Here is a 22,165-nt window from a genome sequence, read left to right on the forward strand (position 1 = left end):
ACAAGCCAGTCCAGCCTCCTACAATGACAATATGCCAAAGTATCTCAGTGAGTACCCTCAGTATGAGGATAGCAAATATACACAAGATATATGTACACAATACCAAAATATGCAGTAATAGCAATAGAAAACAGTGCAAACTATGTATAGTCACAATAGAATGCAATGCTGGCACATAGGGATAGGGGCAACACAAACCATATACTCTAGAAGTGGAATGCGAACCACGAATGGACCCCAAACCTATTTGACCTTGTAGAGGGTCGCTGGGAGTGTAAGAAAACAGTGAGGGTTAGAAAAATAGCCCACCCCAAGACCCTGAAAAGTGAGTGCAAAGTGCACTGAAGTTCCCCAAAGAGCACAGAAGTCGTGATAGGGAAATTCTGCAGGAAAGACCAACACCAGCAATGCAACAACGATGGATTTCCAGACGAGAGTACCTGTGGAACAAGGGGACCAAGTCCAAAAGTCACGATCAAGTCGGGAGTGGGCAGATGCCCAGGAAATGCCAGCTGTGGGTGCAAAGAAGCTGCCACCGGATGGTAGAAGCTGAGGATTCTGCAAGAACGACAAGGGCTAGAAACTTCCCCTTTGGTGGATGGATGTCCCACGTCGTGAAGAGTCGTGCAAAAGTGTTTTCCCGCAGAAAGACCGCAAACAAGCCTTGCTAGCTGCAAATCTTGCGGTTAGGGTTTTTTGGATGCTGCTGTGGCCCAGGAGGGTCCAGGATATCGCCAATTGTGTGAGGAGACAGAGGGGGCGTCCAGCAAGACAAAGAGCCCACTCAGAAGCAAGCAGCTCCCGGAGAAGTGCCAGAACAGGCACTACAAAGTGGAGTGAAACTGTGCTCACCCGAAGTTGCACAAGAGAGTCCCACGCCGCCGGAGGACAACTCAGGAGGTCGTGCAGTGCAGGTTAGAGTGCCGTGGACCCAGGCTTGGCTGTGCACAAAGGAAATCCTGGAAAAGTGCACAGGAGCCGGAGTAGCTGCAAAACACCCGTTTCTCAGCAATGCAGTCTGGCGTGGGGAGGCAAGGACTTACCTCCACCAAACTTCGACTGAAGAGTCACTGGACTGTGGGAGTCACTTGGACAGAGTTGCTGAGTTCAAGGGACCTCGCTCGTCATGCTGAGAGGAGACCCAGAGGACCAGTGATGCAGTTCTTTGGTGCCTGCGGTTGCAGGGGGAAGATTCCGTCGACCCACGGGAGATTTCTTCGGAGCTTCTAGTGCAGAGAGGAGGCAGACTACCCCTACAGCATGCACCACCAGGAAAACAGTTGAGAAGGCGGCAGGATCAGCGTTACAAGGTCGCAGTAGTCGTCTTTGCTACTTTGTTGCAGTTTTGCAGGCTTCCAGTGCGGTCAGCAGTCGATTCCTTGGCAGAAGGTGAAGAGAGAGATGCAGAGGAACTCTGATGAGCTCTTGCATTCGTTATCTAAGGAATTCCCCAAAGCAGAGACCCTAAATAGCCAGAAAAGAGGGTTTGGCTACCTAGGAGAGAGGATAGGCTAGCAACACCTGAAGGAGCCTATCAGAAGGAGTCTCTGACGTCACCTGCTGGCACTGGCCACTCAGAGCAGTCCAGTGTGCCACAGCACCTCTGTTTCTAAGATGGCAGAGGTCTGGAGCACACTGGAGGAGCTCTGGACACCTCCCAGGGGAGGTGCAGGTCAGGGGAGTGGTCACTCCCCTATCCTTTGTCCAGTTTCGCGCCAGAGCAGGGCTGGGGGATCCCTGAACCGGTGTAGACTGGCTTATGCAGAAATGGGCACCATCTGTGCCCATGAAAGCATTTCCAGAGGCTGGGGGAGGCTACTCCTCCCAAGCCCTAACACCTTTTTCCAAAGGGAGAGTGTGTAACACTCTCTCTCTGAGGAAGTCCTTTGTTCTGCCTTCCTGGGCCAAGCCTGGCTGGACCCCAGGAGGGCAGAAACCTGTCTGAGGGGTTGGCAGCAGCAGCAGCTGCAGTGAAACCCCGGGAAAGGCAGTTTGGCAGTACCCGGGTCTGTGCTAGAGACCCGTCGGATCATGGGATTGTGCCAACAATGCCAGGATGGCATTGAGGGGGCAATTCCATGATCATAGACATGTAACATGGCCATATTCGGAGTTACCATTGTGAAGCTATACATAGGTAGTGACCTATGTATAGTGCACGCATGTAATGGTGTCCCCGCACTCACAAAGTCCGGGGAATTTGCCCTGAACAATGTGGGAGCACCTTGGCTAGTGCCAGGGTGCCCACACACTAAGTAACTTAGCACCCAACCTTTACCAGTTAAAGGTTAGACATATAGGTGACTTATAAGTTACTTAAGTGCAGTGGTAAATGGCTGTGAAATAACGTGGACGTTATTTCACTCAGGCTGCAATGGCAGGCCTGTGTAAGAATTGTCAGAGCTCCCTATGGGTGGCAAAAGAAATGCTGCAGCCCATAGGGATCTCCTGGAACCCCAATACCCTGGGTACCTCAGTACCATATACTAGGGAATTATAAGGGTGTTCCAGTATGCCAATGTGAATTGGTGAAATTGGTCACTAGCCAGTGAAATATGGGGGTAACATGCCAGGCAAGATGGTACTTTCCTACACCATTTATATGCTTTACCATGTTAATCAGAATAGAGCCTGTTGGCAAAAATGTCTGTGCTTTTCATTACAGTTTTCTCTTCAATAAAACATAGTACTGTTATCGATGTCTCCTTTCTTTCTGAGTTTCAGAAATTCTGGAGTTCTTTTTCATGTTTATTCAAAGAAAACAATGAACATTAGGCACGTTTTTTACCTTTATAGCATAGGTTGCACGTATATGTATATTTATTATATATTTGTATATTTATATATACATGTGTTATGTGCTCTGGTGTCCCTGCACGCGGGGCGGAATAATTCAGTGCTTATGACTTTGATGAGGATTCCCCTGGAAGAGAACTAGGATTACAGGTAAGCGACTTATCTTAAATATATTATCAATATTTTTTCATATATCAAAGAGTACTCCACATCAAAAAGTATTACTCAAGTCTAAAATATATGTAAACAAATGTAATACCACAAAACAAACACCTATACACCTCTGTTACAATATGAAAAACGCATGTTATATGTATACAGAAAATATATTAGTAAATTATAAAAATAGCAATGACATTTACTCTAGCAGTAGATTACATGTATATAAAAGAACATTAAAGTATACAAAGATAAACATGTTTTTAGTAAAAATGTAAATATATTTATGTACATCATTTTTTAACGAAGCTATATTGTATTAAAATGTATATTAATGTAGCTTTAAAACAAACTGGACATGTAACTAAGTAAACCAAGTATCACCACATTTGGGAACTGTCTAGCCTCTGGTGGGATAAGGTTTACTATTCCCACTCGAATATTAGTCATATTAGGGAAAGTGTTGGAGTCTGAAGGAGTCAGGTTGATTATGACCACCCAGATCTTGGCCTCATTGAGAAAAGTTTTGGACGTTAAAGAGATCAGATTTTCTATGCCCTATTAGGAAGAATATTGGACTCAAAGTAAATCAGATTTAATATCCCTAATCTGCACCCACATTAATGAAAACGTTTGATTCTCAAATGATCATATATGATATTCCCACTACAACCTTAAAGAGCTTGGTGAAAGTGTTGGATTCTGAATGCTTCAGATATGTTATTTCCACTCCTACCTTAGCCACAGTGGGAAAAATCTGGAACACTGAAGAGATCATATGAACTATTACCAGCCCAACTATAACAACAAGTCAAAAAATTGAGTGAATAGATAATCTGATAAGAGTCCTTATCTTTGAATTTCCCAATTGTCAGACTGCATCCGGAAACGTTTGTGTGAGCAGTACCTTTGTGCGCCATCAGGTGGCTTCGTTCGGTTCCACGCGTTGCTGTCGTTGGTGCTGAAAGTGACATCGTGGTCACCTACACAGGCACCACAAGGGTCGTGTGGATGTCAGTTCTTGTTTTTCCGCACCAGTTAGCGATGATCCGGACAAGTGGTAACCCTCTGTGTCTTTTTAATGTTTTTTTCTGACTTTTTGTGGACCATTTTTGGGAATGCGTCGAGGATGTCTTAGAGGAAGACAGGTTTTAAGTCATGTGGTGCATGTCACTGCACGATGTCCGTTAAAGACCCCCCCCCATCTGGTCTGTTTATGGTGCCTCGAGCACGACCACGACTCAAGGTCATGCTCAGACTGCAGGGCCATGGTGCCGAAAGCTTTGAGGGAATGGTCCCTAAAGCTGTTTGCGACCAGGCTGTCAACATCAGCAAGTTTGACTCCCAGGAAGTCTCAGTCCCAATTGAGGAGAAGGTCGCAGGACTGCTCATAGAGCCCCAAGTCTGTTTCATTGCACTTGAGGTCCTCTGGACACTTGGGAGAGAGACACAAGCAGAAGTCCAAATGGACTTGAACTTCACCTCACCCGTCTGCCGACGCAACAAGTGAAGAACATTGGCGTTCCAGGCAAGGTTCTGCGGAGCAGTGCCAGGACCAACCCCACACCCCTGGGAGCCGGAACAATCCCCTCTCAATTAAAAGAATTTTATGAGGAAATGCGCCTCATCTTTGAGCGGCCCCAACCTCTCAGGAGCGCCTTCGGGCTCCCTAGAGTCAGAGGATGCCCCATCAGGTTCCGCGCCGGAAGCTCCGACCTCGGCTCCCATGGGTCTCACAGATCCGATCTTAAATCCGAATCTGAATCAGCGCTGGTCGTGCCAACAGGATCTTCTCTGGAGCTGATCTCGACGCCAATGACCATGCCCCTTCGACGCCCACCAGTGGCATCAGCCCCATTCTCATCCCCGAGAACTCGGAGTCGGAACGTCATTGATCAACACCGATTCCAGTGCCAGCAGAGCCTATCGGTCCTAGGTCATTGCCTTAGCATTTTATGGCATAGCCAGGCATTGGAAAAGAGTAGGAGGGGTCACTAGCCCCTTTTGAATAACAGTTAGAGACCCCAACGCCATTGGACTCGTATGAGGAGCTAGGAGATGCCAGTGAACTGGACTCCTCTCCAGATAACTGGTTTGCTCTCTACACCCACCATGGCTATGGAGGAGGGAGCATCTTACGCAGTGGTGGAGAAGAGGGAAGCAGAGGTCCTTGACCTTGAACTTCCCTCGGTGGCAGTCAAGACTTGGTCAAAGCCCAGAACAAGAGCTCCGTTGAATAGGATGATTGCCTGCTGCCATTGCGTTGCCCTGGTTGATCCTAGTTTCCTCACCCAACACCCCATCCCTGAAAGCTTGGTAGTCCAAGAATCAAAATCCAGTGGCGTGCCCCCAGACAGGGAATTCAAGACGCTGGATAGCTTAGGCAAGGAAATGTTTTCTTCTACCAGCCTAGAATTGCGGTCAGTGAACACTGCATGCTTGTTGGGCCGTTATTTCCATAACTTGAGGAATATCTTTGACCAATTGCTGCCACTGGTTCCGGAGGAGGACCGGGCCATCCTCTCCCAAGCGGTGAAGGATGGGAGAGATGCAGTGAAGCTCACTATTAGGTGTGGTTTGGACACGACTGACTCGCTGGGCAGAGCGGTTTCATAGATGATGGCCTTACAGCGCCATGCATGACTGAGAACATCTGCCTTTCGGGGAAGTCCAGGCCAGCCTCATGGACATGCCCTTCGACAGGACTCGTCTCTTCAGAGAAAAGACAGAGTTAGTGCTGGAGCGCTTTAGGGACTGGCGGGCAACAGCCAAGACCTTGGGCCCCTCAGTGACACCTCTCCCCCAGTCTGCCTTTTGCCCTTTTCATGGCTACGGAAAGGGCACACCACCGTGCCAGCCCTATGCCAGTCACCGTCCTGCGCTGGCACCCCAAGCTGCGCAAGGACGTGGACGCAGTGCAGTCTGACCATGTGGGTGTGGTAGCCAGAAGTCGTCTGCCACCAACCCACCCAGCAGCTGCAGCTCTCATTATGTGGTTCTGCAAGACCATGGGTGCCCAGGAGAGAGAATCCAACATCATCTCCTCCACTGGCAGTCCATAACATCGATCAAATGGATCTTGCAGATCATTTGGAGGGGTTCCCTCCCCCCATAATACCATCTCAAGAATGGCTGCCGGAGGATCATCTGACCGCTCCAAGAGAAAGTTACAGCTCTCCTGGCCAAGGGGGCTATAGAAAGTGTTCCGACATCAGAAGTTGGCACTAGTTGTTATTCCCACTACTTTCTGATAGCCAAAAAGAGCAAAGGTCTTCACCCTATTCTAGATCTGCAAACCGTAAATCTCTTCCTCAAAAAGGAGAAATTCAAGATGCTCACTTTGGCTCAGTGTGAGAAAGTAGCCTCTTTCTAGCCTTGTTACCCCCACTTTTGGCCTGTTTGTGAGTATATGTCAGGTGTTTTCAGTGTCTCACTGGGATCCTGCTAGCCAGGGCCCAGTGCTCATAGTGAAAACCCTATGTTTTCAGTATGTTTGTTATGTGTCACTGGGACCCTGCTAGTCAGGACCCCAGTGCTCATAAGTTTGTGACCTATATGTATGTGTTCCCTGTGTGATGCCTAACTGTCTCACTGAGGCTCTGCTAACCAGAACCTCAGTAGTTATGCTCTCTCTTTACAAATTGTCACTAAGAGGCTAGTGACCAATTTCACCAATTCAGATGGGCATACTGGAACACCCTTATAATTCCCTAGTATATGGTACTGAGGTACCCAGGGTATTGGGGTTCCAGGAGATCCCTATGGGCTGCAGCATTTCTTTTGCCACCCATAGGGAGCTCTGACAATTCTTACACAGGCCTGCCACTGCAGCCTGAGTGAAATAACGTCCACGTTATTTCACAGCCATTTTACACTGCACTTAAGTAACTTATAAGTCACCTATATGTCTAACCTTTACCTGGTAAAGGTTAGGTGCAAAGTTACTTAGTGTGAGGGCACCCTGTGAGTGCGGGGACACCATTACACGCGTGCACTACATATAGGTCACTACCTATATGTAGCTTCACAATGGTAACTCCGAATATGGCCATGTAACATGTCTAAGATCATGGAATTGCCCCCTCTATGCCATCCTGGCATTGTTGGCACAATTCCATGATCCCAGTGGCCTGTAGCACAGACCCTGGTACTGCCAAACTGCCTTTCCTGGGGTTTCACTGCAGCTGCTGCTGCTGCCAACCCCTCAGACAGGTTTCTGCCCCCCTGGGGTCAAGCCAGGCTTGTCCCAGGATGGCAGAACAAAGGACTTCCTCTGAGAGAGGGTGTTACACCCTTTGCCTTTGGAAAATGGTGTGAAGGCAGGGGAGGAGTAGCCTCCCCCAGCCTCTGGAAATGCTTTCTTGGGCACAGATGTGCCCAATTCTGCATAAGCCAGTCTACACCGGTTCAGGGACCCCTTAGCCCTGCTCTGGCGCGAAACTGGACAAAGGAAAGGGGATTGACCACTCCCCTGACCTGCACCTCCCCTGGGAGGTGTCCAGAGCTCCTCCAGTGTGCTCCAGACCTCTGCCATCTTGGAAACAGAGGTGCTGCTGGCACACTGGACTGTTCTGAGTGGCCAGTGCCACCAGGTGACGTCAGAGACTCCTTCTGATAGGCTCCTTCAGGTGTTAGTAGCCTATCCTCTCTCCTAGGTAGCCAAACCCTCTTTTCTGGCTATTTAGGGTCTCTGTCTCTGGGGAAACTTTAGATAACGAATGCAAGAGCTCATCCGAGTTCCTCTGCATCTCTCTCTTCACCTTCTGCCAAGGAATCGACTGCTGACCGCGCTGGAAGCCTGCAACACTGCAACAAAGTAGCAAAGACGACTACTGCAACTCTGTAACGCTGATCCTGCCGCCTTCTCGACTGTTTTCCTGGTGGTGCATGCTGTGGGGGTAGTCTGCCTCCTCTCTGCACTAGAAGCTCCGAAGAAATCTCCCGTGGGTCGACGGAATCTTCCCCCTGCAACCGCAGGCACCAAAAAGCTGCATTACCGGTCCCTTGGGTCTCCTCTCAGCACGACGAGCGAGGTCCCTTGAATCCAGCAACTCTGTCCAAGTGGCCCCCACCGTCCAGTGACTCTTCAGTCCAAGTTTGGTGGAGGTAAGCCCTTGCCTCACCTCGCTAGACTGCATTGCTGGGAACCGTGACTTTTGCAGCTACTCCGACCCCTGTGCACTTCCGGCGGAAATCCTTTGTGCACAGCCAAGCCTGGGTCCACGGCACTCTAACCTGACTTGCACGACTTTCTAAGTTGGTCTCCGGCGACGTGTGACTTCTTTGTGCGACTTCGGGTGAGCACCGTTTCACACATCCTCGTCGTGCCTGTTTCTGGCACTTCTCCGGGTGCTACCTGCTGCTGAGAGGGCTCCTTGTCTTGCTCGACATCCCCTCTCTCTCCTGGTCCAATTTGCGACCTCCTGGTCCCTCCTGGGCCACAGCAGCGTCCAAAAACGCTAACCGCATGATTTGCAGCTAGCAAGGCTTGTTGGCATTCTTTTAGCGGGAAAACACTTCTGCACGACTCTACTAAGCGAGCGGAATCCGTCCTCCAAAGGGGACGTCTGTAGCCCTTTGCGTTCTTGCAGAAACCGCAGCTTCTTCTGTCTAGTAGAAGCTTCTTTGCACCCACAGCTGGCATTTCCTGGGCATCTGCCCATTTCCGACTTGCTTGTGACTTTTGGACTTGGTCCCCTTGTTCCACAGGTACCCCAGATTGGAAATCCAGCGTTGTTGCATTTTTGGTTTGTGTCTTTCCTGCATTATTCCTCTAACACGACTTCTTTGTCCTTAGGGGAACTTTGGTGCACTTTGCACTCACTTTTCAGGGTCTTGGGGAGGGTTATTTTTCTAACTCTCACTATTTTCTAATAGTCCCAGCGACCCTCTACAAGGTCACATAGGTTTGGGGTCCATTCGTGGTTCGCATTCCACTTTTGGAGTATATGGTTTGTGTTGCCCCTATCCCTATGTTTCCCCATTGCATCCTATTGTAACTATATATTGTTTGCACTGTTTTCTAAGACTATACTGCATATTTTTGGTATTGTGTACATATATCTTGTGTATATTTCCTATCCTCTCACTGAGGGTACACTCTAAGCTACTTTGGCATATTGTCATAAAAATAAAGTACCTTTATTTTTAGTATAACTGTGTATTGTGTTTTCTTATGATATTGTGCATATGACACTAAGTGGTACTGTAGTAGCTTCACACGTCTCCTAGTTCAGCCTAAGCTGCTCTGCTAAGCTACCATTATCTATCAGCCTAAGCTGCTAGACACCCTATACACTAATAAGGGATACCTGGGCCTGGTGCAAGGTGCAAGTACCCCTTGGTACTCACTACAAGCCAGTCTAGCCTCCTACATTGGTTGTGCAGCGGTGGGATAAGTGCTTTGAGACTACTTACCACTCTTGTCATTGTACTTTTCATAAGAGAAAAATATACAAAACAAGTTCAGTGTGTGTACACAGTGCTAAAAAGTTTTGCATTTCCTCTTTTCACTCTTTTCTAAAGTGCTGAAAAGTACTTCTAAACTTTCAAAAAGTTCTTAAAAGTTTAAAAAGTTTTTTTTTTCTGTATTTCTAAAAAGTTCTGAAAACTTTTTTTTCTCTTTTTCTATCACTTTAACTCTCTCTAAAAATGTCTGGCACAGGCCAAAATGTTGATCTGTCCAAACTTGCATATGATCACCTTAGCTGGAAAGGAGCAAGGAGTCTCTGCATAGAGAGAGGTTTGAGTGTAGGGAAGAATCCTTCCTTGGAATTGTTAATTAACATGCTTAGAGAACAAGATAAGGCGATAAGTGCCCCATCTGTTGAAAAAGTACCTAATAGTTCCCAATCTGATTCAGGGACTCCCCCAGGAAAAGATTCAGGAAAGAAACTTCCTAGCCTGCCCATTACTAGACAGTCTAGCATAGTTGGTAATGATGATGAGCCACACCATACAAATAGTGTTGTCTCACATCATAGCAAAAGCATTTATTCTCACCATACTGGTAGTGATGTTTCTGTTAGCCAAGCTGTTAGGGTGGCTTCTGTAAGGGACAGGTCTCCTTCTGTTCATTCCCATCATACCTCTGTATCTAGGAATGTCCCTCCCACCAACCCTGATGACAGAATGTTAGAGAGGGCTCAATAAGTTGAGGGTGGAACAAACCAGACTGAAGCTTAAAAAGCAACAGCTGGATTTGGATAGACAGTCTTTTGAACTAGAGAAGGAAAGACAGAAGTTGGGTTTAGATACCCATGGTGGCAGCAGCAGTATTCCCCATAGTCATCCTGTAAAAGAGCATGATTCCAGGAATCTGCACAAGATAGTTCCCCCTTATAAGGAGGGGGATGACATTAACAAGTGGTTTGCTGCACTTGAGAGGGCCTGTGTTGTACAGGATGTCCCTCAAAGGCAGTGGGCTGCTATCCTATGGCTATCATTTAGTGGAAAAGGTAGGGATAGGCTCCTTACTGTGAAAGAAAATGATGCCAATAATTTCCAAGTTCTTAAGAATGCACTCCTGGATGGTTATGGCTTAACCACTGGGCAATACAGGATGAAGTTCAGAGAGACCAAAAAGGAGTCTTCACAAGACTGGGTTGATTTCATTGACCATTCAGTGAAGGCCTTGGAGGGGTGGTTACATGGCAGTAAAGTTACTGATTATGACAGCCTGTATAACTTTATCCTGAGAGAGCATATTCTTAATAATTGTGTGTCTGATTTGTTGCACCAGTACTTGGTGGACTCTGATCTGACCTCTCCCCAAGAATTGGGAAAGAAGGCCGATCAAATGGGTCAGAACAAGGGTGAACAGAAAAGTTCATACAGGGGGTGACAAAGATGGCAACAAGAAGAAGGATGGTAAGTCTTCTGACAAGGGTGGGGACAAATCTAAAAATGAGTCTTCATCAGGCCCACAAAAACACTCTGGTGGGGGTGGTGGGCCCAAATCCTCTTCTAATCAAAACAAGGAAAAGAAACCATGGTGCTATTTATGTAAAATAAAAGGCCATTGGACAACAGATCCCAGTTGTCCAAAGAAAAGCACCAATGCTCCTACCACTACAACCCCTACTGCTACCCCTAGTGTCCCTACTAATAGCAGTGGTGGTGGGAGCAAACCTACTAATAGCCAATCCAAGGGAGTAGCTGGGCTCACTATTGGTAACTTAGTTGGGGTTGGCCTTGTTAGGGAGGCCACAGAGCCTGTGTTAGTCTCTGAGGGGGCTATTGATTTAGCCACCTTAGTTGCTTGTCCCCTTAATATGGATAAGTACAAGCAGCTACCCCTAATAAATGGTGTTGAGGTTCAGGCCTACAGGGACACTGGTGCCAGTGTGACTATGGTCATAGAGAAACTGGTCCACCCTGAACAACACCTACTTGGTCACCAGTACCAAGTAACCGATGCTCACAACAACACACTCATCCACCCCATGGCTGTTGTTAATCTCAACCGGGGGGGGGTTATTGGTCCAAAGAAAGTTGTGGTAGCCACAGATTTACCTGTAAACTGTCTACTAGGAAATGATTTGGAGACATCAGCTTGGTCAGATGTGGAGTTGGAGGCCCATGCAGCAATGATGGGCATCCAGGGCATATTTTTGCTTTGACAAGGGCTCAGGCCAAAAAGCAAAAAGGACAGGGAAGCTTGGATCCTGGAACAATGGACCAAGTGCTCCCTAAAGCTAGGGCTAGTAGAAGCAAACCACTTCCTACTATCCCTCCCTCTACAGTGGATTCTACTTCTGAGGAAGAAGAATTCCCTCCCTGTGCAGAACCTACACCAGAGAAGCTTGAAGCAGACACTGCTGAGCTTTTGGGTGAAGGGGGGCCTGCCAGAGAGGAGCTGAGTGTGGCACAGCAAACCTGTCCCACATTAGAGGGTCTCAGACAGCAAGCTGTCAAACAGGCTAATGGGGATGTCAGTGACTCTCACAGGGTTTACTGGGAGGACAACCTCTTGTACACTGAGCATAGGGATCCAAAACCTGGAGCTGCCAGGAGATTAGTGATTCCTCAGGAGTACAGAAAGTTCCTCCTAACTCTAGCACACGACATTCCCCTAGCTGGGCATCTAGGACAAATGAAAACTTGGGACAGGCTTGTTCCCCTGTTTCATTGGCCTAGAATGTCTGAGGACACAAAAGAATTTTGTAAGTCCTGTGAAACCTGTCAAGCCAGTGGCAAGACAGGTGGCACCCCAAAGGCACCCCTTATTCCACTGCCTGTGGTTGGGGTTCCCTTTGAAAGGGTAGGGGTTGACATAGTTGGCCCCCTTGACCCTCCTACTGCTTCAGGCAATAGATTCATCTTGGTGGTAGTGGACCATGCCACAAGATACCCTGAAGCTATTCCTTTAAGGACCACTACAGCACCTGTAGTGGCAAAGGCCCTCCTGGGATATATTTTCCAGTGTGGGCTTCCCAAAGGAAGTGGTATCAGACAGGGGAAGCAATTTCATGTCTGTATACTTAAAGGCCATGTGGAAGGAGTGTGGTGTAACGTACAAGTTCACAACACCCTATCATCCACAAACAAATGGACTGGTGGAGAGATTTAATAAAACTCTCAAAGGCATGATTATGGGTCTCCCTGAAAAACACCGCAGGAGATGGGATATCCTTCTACCATGCCTCCTTTTTGCCTACAGGGAGGTACCCCAGAAAGGAGTGGGCTTCAGCCCCTTTGAACTTCTTTTTGGACACCCTGTTAGGGGTCCACTCACACTTGTAAAGGAGGGTTGGGAACAACCTTTAAAAGCTCCTAAACAAGATATTGTGGATTATGTACTTGGCCTCATATCAAGGATGGCTGAGTACATGAAAAAGGCCAGCAAAAACCTTCAGGCCAGCCAAGAGCTCCAGAAGCAATGGCATGATCAGAAGGCTGTTTTGGTTCAGTACCAACCAGGGCAGAAAGTGTGGGTCTTGGAGCCTGTGGCCCTAAGAGCACTCCAAGATAAATGGAGTGGGCCACACACAATTGTTGAGAAAAAGGGTGAAGTCACCTATTTAGTTGACTTAGACACTGCAAGGAGTCCCCTTAGGGTACTCCATGTAAACCGCCTGAAACCCTACTATGACAGGGCTGATCTCACCCTGCTCATGGCAACTGATGAGGGACAGGAAGAAGACAGTGATCCTCTACCTGATCTCTTCTCTTCCACAGAACAAGATGCTCTTGTGGAAGGTGTAGTTTTGGCTGATTGTCTTACTGCTGAGCAGAAAGACCATTGCATAAATCTCCTAGATCAATTCTCTGAACTCTTCTCTACTGTGCCAGGTACCACTTCTTGGTGTGAGCACACTATAGATACTGGAGACAGTTTACCTGTCAAAAGTAAGATCTATAGGCAGCCTGACCATGTCAGGGACTGCATAAAGCAAGAGGTGCAGAAAATGTTAGAACTAGGAGTGGTTGAGCACTCTGAAAGTCCATGGGCTTCTCCTGTGGTACTTGTACCAAAACCCCATTCCAAAGATGGAAAGAAGGAAATGCGGTTTTGTGTAGACTACAGAGGTCTCAACTTGGTAACCAAAACTGATGCTCACCCTATACCCAGGGCAGATGAGCTCATAGATACACTGGCATCTGCCAAGTATCTAAGCACTTTTGATTTGACTGCAGGGTATTGGCAGATCAAATTGTCAGAAGATGCTAAACCTAAAACTGCATTTTCAACCATTGGAGGCCATTACCAGTTTACTGTAATGCCTTTTGGTTTGAAAAATGCACCTGCCACTTTTCAAAGATTGGTGAACACAGTCCTGCAAGGGCTGGAGGCTTTCAGTGCAGCATATTTGGACGATATAGCTGTCTTTAGCTCCAGCTGGGATGATCACCTGGTCCACCTATGGAAAGTTTTGGAGGCCCTGCAAAAGGCAGGCCTCACTATCAAGGCTTCAAAGTGCCAGATAGGGCAGGGTAAGGTGGTTTATCTGGGACACCTTGTTGGTGGGGAACAGATTGCACCACTTCAGGGGAAAATCCAAACAATTATTGATTGGATTCCCCCTACTACTCAGACTCAGGTGAGAGCCTTCTAGGCCTCACTGGGTATTACAGGAGGTTCATTAAGAACTATGGCTCAATTGCAGCCCCTCTTAATGACCTCACATCCAAGAAAATGCCTAAAAAGGTATTATGGACAGCAAACTGTCAGAAAGCTTTTGAGGAGCTGAAGTAGGCCATGTGCTCTGCACCTGTCCTGAAAAGCCCTTGTTACTCTAAAAAAAGTCTATGTCCAAACTGATGCATCTGAATTAGGAGTAGGGGCAGTCCTATCACAACTTAATTCTGAGGGCCAGGATCAACCTGTTGCTTTTATTAGTAGGAGGTTGACCTCTAGAGAAAAGAGTTGGTCTGCCATAGAGAGGGAGGCCTTTGCTGTGGTCTGGGCTCTGAAGAAGTTGAGGCCATACCTGTTTGGCACTCACTTCATTGTTCAGACAGACCACAAACCTCTACTTTGGCTAAAACAAATGAAAGGTGAAAATCCAAAAATGTTGAGGTGGTCCATATCCCTACAGGGAATGGACTATACAGTGGAACATAGACCTGGGAGTAGCCACTCCAATGCAGATGGACTCTCAGGATATTTCCACTTAGACAATGAAGACTCATCAGGTCATGGCTAGTCTTATTGTCCTTCGTTTGGGGGGGGGGTTGTGTAGGAAAGTACCATCTTGCCTGGCATGTTACCCCCATTTTTCACTGTATATATGTTGTTTTAGTTGTATGTGTCACTGGGACCCTGTTCACCAGGGCCCCAGTGCTCATAAGTGTGCCTGAATGTGTTACCTGTGTAGTGACTAACTGTCTCACTGAAGCTCTGCTAATCAGAACCTCAGTGGTTATGCTCTCTCATTTCTTTCCAAATTGTCACTAACAGGCTAGTGACTATTTTTACCAATTTACCTTGGCTTACTGGAACACCCTTATAATTCCCTAGTATATGGTACTGAGGTACCCAGGGTATTGGGGTTCCAGGAGATCCCTATGGGCTGCAGCATTTCTTTTGCCACCCATAGGGAGCTCTGACAATTCTTACACAGGCCTGCCACTGCAGCCTGAGTGAAATAACGTCCACGTTATTTCACAGCCATTTTACACTGCACTTAAGTAACTTATAAGTCACCTATATGTCTAACCTTTACCTGGTAAAGGTTAGGTGCAAAGTTACTTAGTGTGAGGGCACCCTGGCACTAGCCAAGGTGCCCCCACATTGTTCAGGGCCAATTCCCCGGACTTTGTGAGTGCAGGGACACCATTACACACGTGCACTACATATAGGTCACTACCTATATGTAGCTTCACAATGGTAACTCCGAATATGGCCATGTAACATGTCTATGATCATGGAATTGCCCCCTCTATGTCATCCTGGCATAGTTGGCACAATCCCATGATCCCAGTGGTCTGTAGCACAGACCCTGGTACTGCCAAACTGCCCTTCCTGGGGTTTCACTGCAGCTGCTGCTGCTGCCAACCCCTCAGACAGGCATCTGCCCTCCTGGGGTCCAGCCAGGCCTGGCCCAGGATGGCAGAACAAAGGACTTCCTCTGAGAGAGGGTGTTACACCCTCTCCCTTTGAAAAATGGTGTGAAGGCAGGGGAGGAGTAGCCTCCCCCAGCCTCTGGAAATGCTTTGTTGGGCACAGATGTGCCCAATTCTGCATAAGCCAGTCTACACCGGTTCAGGGGACCCCTTAACCCTGCTCTGGTGTGAAACTGGACAAAGGAAAGGGGAGTGACCACTCCCCTGACCTGCACCTCACCTGGGAGGTGTCCAGAGCTCCTCCAGTGTGCTCCAGACCTCTGCCATCTTGGAAACAGAGGTGCTGCTGGCACACTGGACTGCTCTGAGTGGCCAGTGCCACCAGGTGACGTCAGAGACTCCTTCTGATAGGCTCCTTCAGGTGTTAGTAGCCTATCCTCTCTCCTAGGTAGCCAAACCCTCTTTTCTGGCTATTTAGGGTCTCTGTCTCTGGGGAAACTTTAGATAACGAATGCAAGAGCTCATCCGAGTTCCTCTGCATCTCTCTCTCTTCACCTTCTGCCAAGGAATCGACTGCTGACCGCGCTGGAAGCCTGCAACACTGCAACAAAGTAGCAAAGACGACTACTGCAACTCTGTAACGCTGATCCTGCCGCCTTCTCGACTGTTTTCCTGGTGGTGCATGCTGTGGGGGTAGTCTGCCTCCTCTCTGCACTAGAAGCTCCGAAGAAATCTCCTGTGGGTCGACGGAATCTTCCCCCTGCAACCGCATGCACCAAAAAGCTGCATTACCGGTCCCTTGGGTCTCCTCTCAGCACAACGAGCGAGGTCCCTCGAATCCAGCAACTCTGTACAAGTGGCCCCCACAGTCCAGTGACTCTTCAGTCCAAGTTTGGTGGAGGTAAGTCCTTGCCTCACCTCGCTAGACTGCATTGCTGGGAACCGCGACTTTTGCAGCTACTCCGGCCCCTGTGCACTTCCGGCAGAAATCCTTTGTGCACAGCCAAGCCTGGGTCCACGGCACTCTAACCTGCATTGCACGACTTTGTAAGTTGGTCTCCGGCGACGTGGGACTTCTTTGTGCGACTTCGGGTGAGCACTGTTTCACGCATCATCGTAGTGCCTGTTTCTGGCACTTCTCCGGGTGCTACCTGCTGCTGAGAGGGCTCCTTGTCTTGCTCGACGTCCCCTCTCTCTCCTGGTCCAATTTGCGATCTCCTGGTCCCTCCTGAGCCACAGCAGCGTCCAAAAACGGTAACCGCACGATTTGCAGCTAGCAAGGCTTGTTGGCGTTCTTTTGGCGGGAAAACACTTCTGCATGACTTTACAAGGCGAGACGGATCCGTCCTCCAAAGGGGAAGTCTCTAGCCCTTTGTGTTCCTGCAGAAACCACAGCTTCTTCTGTCTAGTAGAAGCTTCTTTGCACCCGCAGCTGGCATTTCCTGGGCATCTGCCCATCTCCGACTTGCTTGTGACTTTTGGACTTGGTCCCCTTGTTCCACAGGTACCCCAGATTGGAAATCCAGCGTTGTTGCATTGTTGGTTTGTGTCTTTCCTGCATTATTCCTCTAACACGACTTCTTTGTCCGTAGGGGAACTTTTGTGCACTTTGCACTCACTTTTCAGGGTCTTGGGGAGGGTTATTTTTCTAACTCTCACTATTTTCTAATAGTCCCAGCGACCCTCTACAAGGTCACATAGGTTTGGGGTCCATTCGTGGTTCGCATTCCACTTTTGGAGTATATGGTTTGTGTTGCCCCTATCCTTATGTTTCCCCATTGCATCCTATTGTAACTATACATTGTTTGCACTGTTTTCTAAGACTATACTGCATATTTTTGGTATTGTGTACATATATCTTGTGTATATTTCCTATCCTCTCACTGAGGGTACACTCTAAGATACTTTGGCATATTGTCATAAAAATAAAGTACCTTTATTTTTAGTATAACTGTGTATTGTGTTTTCTTATGATATTGTGCATATGACACTAAGTGGTACTGTAGTAGCTTCACACGTCTCCTAGTTCAGCCTAAGCTGCTCTGCTAAGCTACCATTATCTATCAGCCTAAGCTGCTAGACACCCTATACACTAATAAGGGATACCTGGGCCTGGTGCAAGGTGCAATTACCCCTTGGTACTCACTACAAGCCAGTCCAGCCTCCTACACTCCTGGGATGGGTTGGCCACATGGGAGAGGCAGAGATCAGAGGCATCTGGTCTCCAGCAAAAACCGGGCTCCATATCAATCATCTGGAGCACCGAGCGATTTGACTAGCATTGAAAGCATTTCTTCCCTCCTTCAAGGGGAAAGCAATGCAGGTGTTAACAGACAACACCACCGCCATATGGTATTGCAACAAACAACGGCGGAGTGGGGTCGTGGACCCTTTGTCAAGAGGCCCTTCGCCTCTAGACTTGGCTGGAACATCAGGGCACTTCCCTGGTGTTTCAACACCTGGCAGGCTCCTTGAATGCCAGAGCAGTCGAACTCAGCCGATGATGCGTGGTCGATCACAAATGGTGTCTCCATCCAGAGGCAGCGCAAGGTGCATTCCTGCGGTGGGGAGAACCTTGGTTAGACTTGTTCGCCTCAGTATAGAATGTGCAATCTCAGCTCTTTTGCGCGTTGGAGTTTCCAAGGTGGCACTCGCTCGACGACGCTCTTCATCGCAAGTGGAATTCAGGCCTCCTGTTCACCTTTCCACCTATACCACTCTGACCAGAGTTCTGAAGAAGATCAGGCAAGACCAGGCCCAGGTAATATTGGTGGCTCTGGACTGGGCACGAAGAGTCTGGTATCCCAAACGCTTGACCATGGCCATAGTTCCTCCGATCAGACTGCCCCTTCAGGAGGATCTTCTGCCTCAGCAGCAGGGGAGGGTCCTCCACCCGAACCTGTCAACTCTGCGGCTTCATGTGTGAAGATTGAGCGGTGACAGATGACATCTTTTGACCTGCCACCTGAAGTCTGTGACGTTATCTTGCCAGCCAGGCATCCCTCAACCAAAACTGTATACGTCTGTCATTGGAAGAAATTTGTGGCACGGTGCATCAACAAATTTGTTGATCATCTATCTGCTCCTCTTTCTCAAGTCATGCTCTTTATTCTTTCCCTTGCCTGGCAGGATTCCACCTTGAGCACTCTTAAGGGATATCTCTCTGCTATCTCTGCTTTACTGAGGTTACCAGATCAGCCTTCCTTATTTAAATCTCCCATAGTTGGGAGGTTTCTTAAAGGCCTCACACATCTCTTTCCTCCTATCCCATTCATCATGCCCCAATGGGATCTCAATTTGGTCTTAACATATCTTATGTGTACCCCGTTTGAACCACTTCACAACTGTCCTTTACGGCTCTTAACTATAAAGACTGTCTTTTTAGTTGCCATTACTTCTGCCCGCAGAGTTAGTGAACTCCAGGCTCTGTCATCTAAGCCACCATTTCTTGCCATACATCCTGACAAAGTAGTGCTTCGCACGAGGGCTTCTTTTCAACCTAAGGTAGTGACACCCTTCCATGTCAGACCATCACCATGCCTACTTTTTATGCACCCCACCATCCCTCTCATGAAGAGGAGAGACTCCACCGTCTGGACCCAAAAAGAGCGTTGGCATTCTATCTTGATCGTACCAAAGACTTCTGAGTGGACGATCAACTGTTTGTGGGATTTGTGGGTGCAAAGAAGGGTAAGGCAGTGCAGAAGAGGACCATTTCATGATGGGTACTCTTGTGCATCAAAATGTGCTACGCTCTGGCTAAAAAGCAACCTCCCAAAGGTTTGCAAGCTCACTCTACCAAACCTACTGCTGCTGCCAGGGCGCTAGCACGGGGCGTTCCAGTCCTGGACATCTGTCAGGCAGCGACGTGGGCATCTCTGCACACTTTCACCAAACACTACTGCCTAGAAGGGACGGCTACTTTGGCGACTCCAACGACGTGGACACCCTGAGTTGACCCCCCTGCAGCCCCACAGCGACACCTGCAGAGAGGATCCAGAAGCTCCCCCTGACCGCGACTGCCTGGTAACAAAGGAACCCAATGCCTAGACCAAGCACTGCACCCGCAGGCCCAAGGACCGAGAGGAGTGACCAGCAGGCGGACCTCATCCTAGCCCAGTCAGTGGCTGGCCCGAGGAGTCCCCCTGTGCCCTGCCTGCATTGCCTAAGTGACCCCTGGGTCCCTACATTTCTTTGTCTAGCAAACCTGACGCCTACTTTGCCTACTGCACCCGGCTGCCCCTGTGCCGCTGGGGGTGCGTTTTGTGGGCTTGTGTTTGTCCCCCCGCCAGTGCTCTACAAAACCCCATCTGGTCTGCTCCACGCCAAGGTCGCAGGTACTTACCTGTAAGCAGACTAGGACCGGAGCCCCCCTGTTCTTCATAGGCGCCAATGTGTTTTGGGCCCTCCTTTAACCTCTACACCTGACCAGCCCTGTGTTGCTGGTGCTGTGGCTTTGGGGTTGCCTTGAACCCCCAACCGTGGGCTGCCCATGCCCAGGAGACTGACTGTGGAAGTGCTTTACTTACCTGAGAAACCTAACCAAACTCACCTCCCCCAGGAACTGTTGATTTTTGCACCCTGTCCACTTTTAAAATAGCTTTTTTCGATTTTAACCAAAACTGTGTGTACTACTGTTTTAATTCAGAGTTCTATACTTACCTGTGTGAAGTACCTTGAATTGTATGTACTTACCTCAAATCTTAAATCTTTTGGTTCTAAAATAAATAAAGAAAATATATTTTTCTATACAAAACCTATTGACATGGAATTAAGGGCCTGATTCTAACTTTGGAGGACGGTGTTAAACCGTCCCAAAAGTGGCGGATATACCACCTACCTTATTACGAGTTCCATAGGATATAATGGACTCGTAATACGGTAGGTGGTATATCCGCCACTTTTGGGACGGTTTAACACCGTCCTCCAAAGTTAGAATCAGGCCCTAAGTCTTTGAGTGTGTGTTCCTCATTTATTGCCTGTGTGTGCACAACAAATGCTTAACACTACCCTCAGTTAAGCCTACTGCTTGACCACACTACCACAAAATAGAGCATTAGTATTATCTAACTTTGACACTTTCAACCTCTAAGGGGAACTCTTGGACTCTGCACACTATCCCTCACTTTGAGATAGTATATACAGAGCCAACTTCCTACATTGTCCTAGTATTGGGAGCTGCTCGACATCTTTGTTCTGCACTTTCTCAATGTCAGTGAGGATTTAAAGATGTCCATGGGCGTGTTAATGGGCAAGAATACTTATGGTACTGACAGACAGGTCTGCCTCTTTTCGGATAAAACTAGATAAAGTTTGGAAAGTATCCTATTTAATGTTTGCCCCCAGCCCATTAGGCACAGTGAAGTAATAATGCAGTGGACAGGACGACTCTGCATAAGTATTGTCTCCGGGTTTCAAGCATTTTCACCTTGAGGTGTTTTTATCATGATTGTGTTTTACTGTATAAGTATGTGGGTGTTTGTTTGACATTTTTTCCAATGTACTGCTATTCTGACCATAAGAGGACGAATCGTACTTCCTATATATATCCGTTCACATTTACAAATGAACATATATATTACATAAATTGTATTACAATTTATATGTGTTTGAATCGTATATCTCTCTTCTCCAAAGCCGTGAAAGTCTTTTTTAGCTTGCCATGTCCATTTGCACATCCCACAACTCCCACACATGAAGAAACCTTTATTATAGGTGTCCAGCCAATTTGTCTCCATTCTTCTATTCGATAGCTAGGGCAAACAAAATTATTCAACATCTTCCCTTTACAGTATATTGCCTTTGGTTTTATATTAATGTACTTCCTTTATAATTGATCTTCTAATAGAATATCCCAATGTCTTCTCATACTTTTCAATAGTAAAGCAGAACTTTCTGTATAATCCAATATTAGTACTATTTTCTCTTGTCTATCTGTTCTGGTAGTTTTTTTGCCGTAAGGTTTTTCGTCGGGGTACCTGAATTGCCTTATTCAGAGATTTTTTCACATGCTCTTCCTTGTATCCTCTAGCTATAAAGCGTTTTCCCATATCCTGTATACATTCCAAAAAGTATTTATCTCTACTGCAGTTCCGTCTTGCTCTCATCATTTCTCCGAATGGTATAGCTTCAATCTGACATAGCTGGTGTGTAGTTGTAGAATGCAGTATTGAATTACATGAACTCGGTTTCCGATATAACTTATTTTCTATCCTATTATTCTCCACATATAGTTCTACATCTAAGAACTCTATACATGTCGAATTGTATTGGTATGTAAATTTGATATTCACCACATAATTATTCAAGTATTCGCAAAATCCCTTCTGTTGTTCCAAACTACCTGTCTATATCATGAAACAATCCTCTATATATCTTCCCCAATAGAGGATATATGTATGCCATTCTGCTGCTCCTCGTCCCCAGATCCAACTCTCTTCAAACCAACCCATAAATAGATTAGCCTACGAGGGAGAAAATCTCGACCCCAGCGCCACTCTCTGTTTTTGTCTGAACCATTTGTTGTTAAAAAGAAAATCATTATGATTGAGAATAAGGTCCATCATTTCTAATAGCATATCTGTGTGCTCCATCAAGCGTGCTGACCTCCTATTTAACATATGTTTAATTGCCTGAGTCCCTGATTCATGTCTTCTTTTCGTACTTGGTTTCCACCTTTAGCAGCTTGTCTTACTGTATGTCT

At 47.4% G+C, this 22,165-nt stretch overlaps 1 protein-coding gene across 1 annotated transcript in view; it reads left to right on the plus strand.

Moving 5' to 3' along the window:
- Positions 1–22,165, plus strand: part of DNAH8 (dynein axonemal heavy chain 8) — a 9,979,189-nt gene that overhangs the window by 4,410,108 nt on the left and 5,546,916 nt on the right. The window lies entirely within an intron of this gene.

Source organism: Pleurodeles waltl, chromosome 5 (assembly GCF_031143425.1).
Source record: "Pleurodeles waltl isolate 20211129_DDA chromosome 5, aPleWal1.hap1.20221129, whole genome shotgun sequence".
Taxonomy (NCBI): domain Eukaryota; kingdom Metazoa; phylum Chordata; class Amphibia; order Caudata; family Salamandridae; genus Pleurodeles; species Pleurodeles waltl.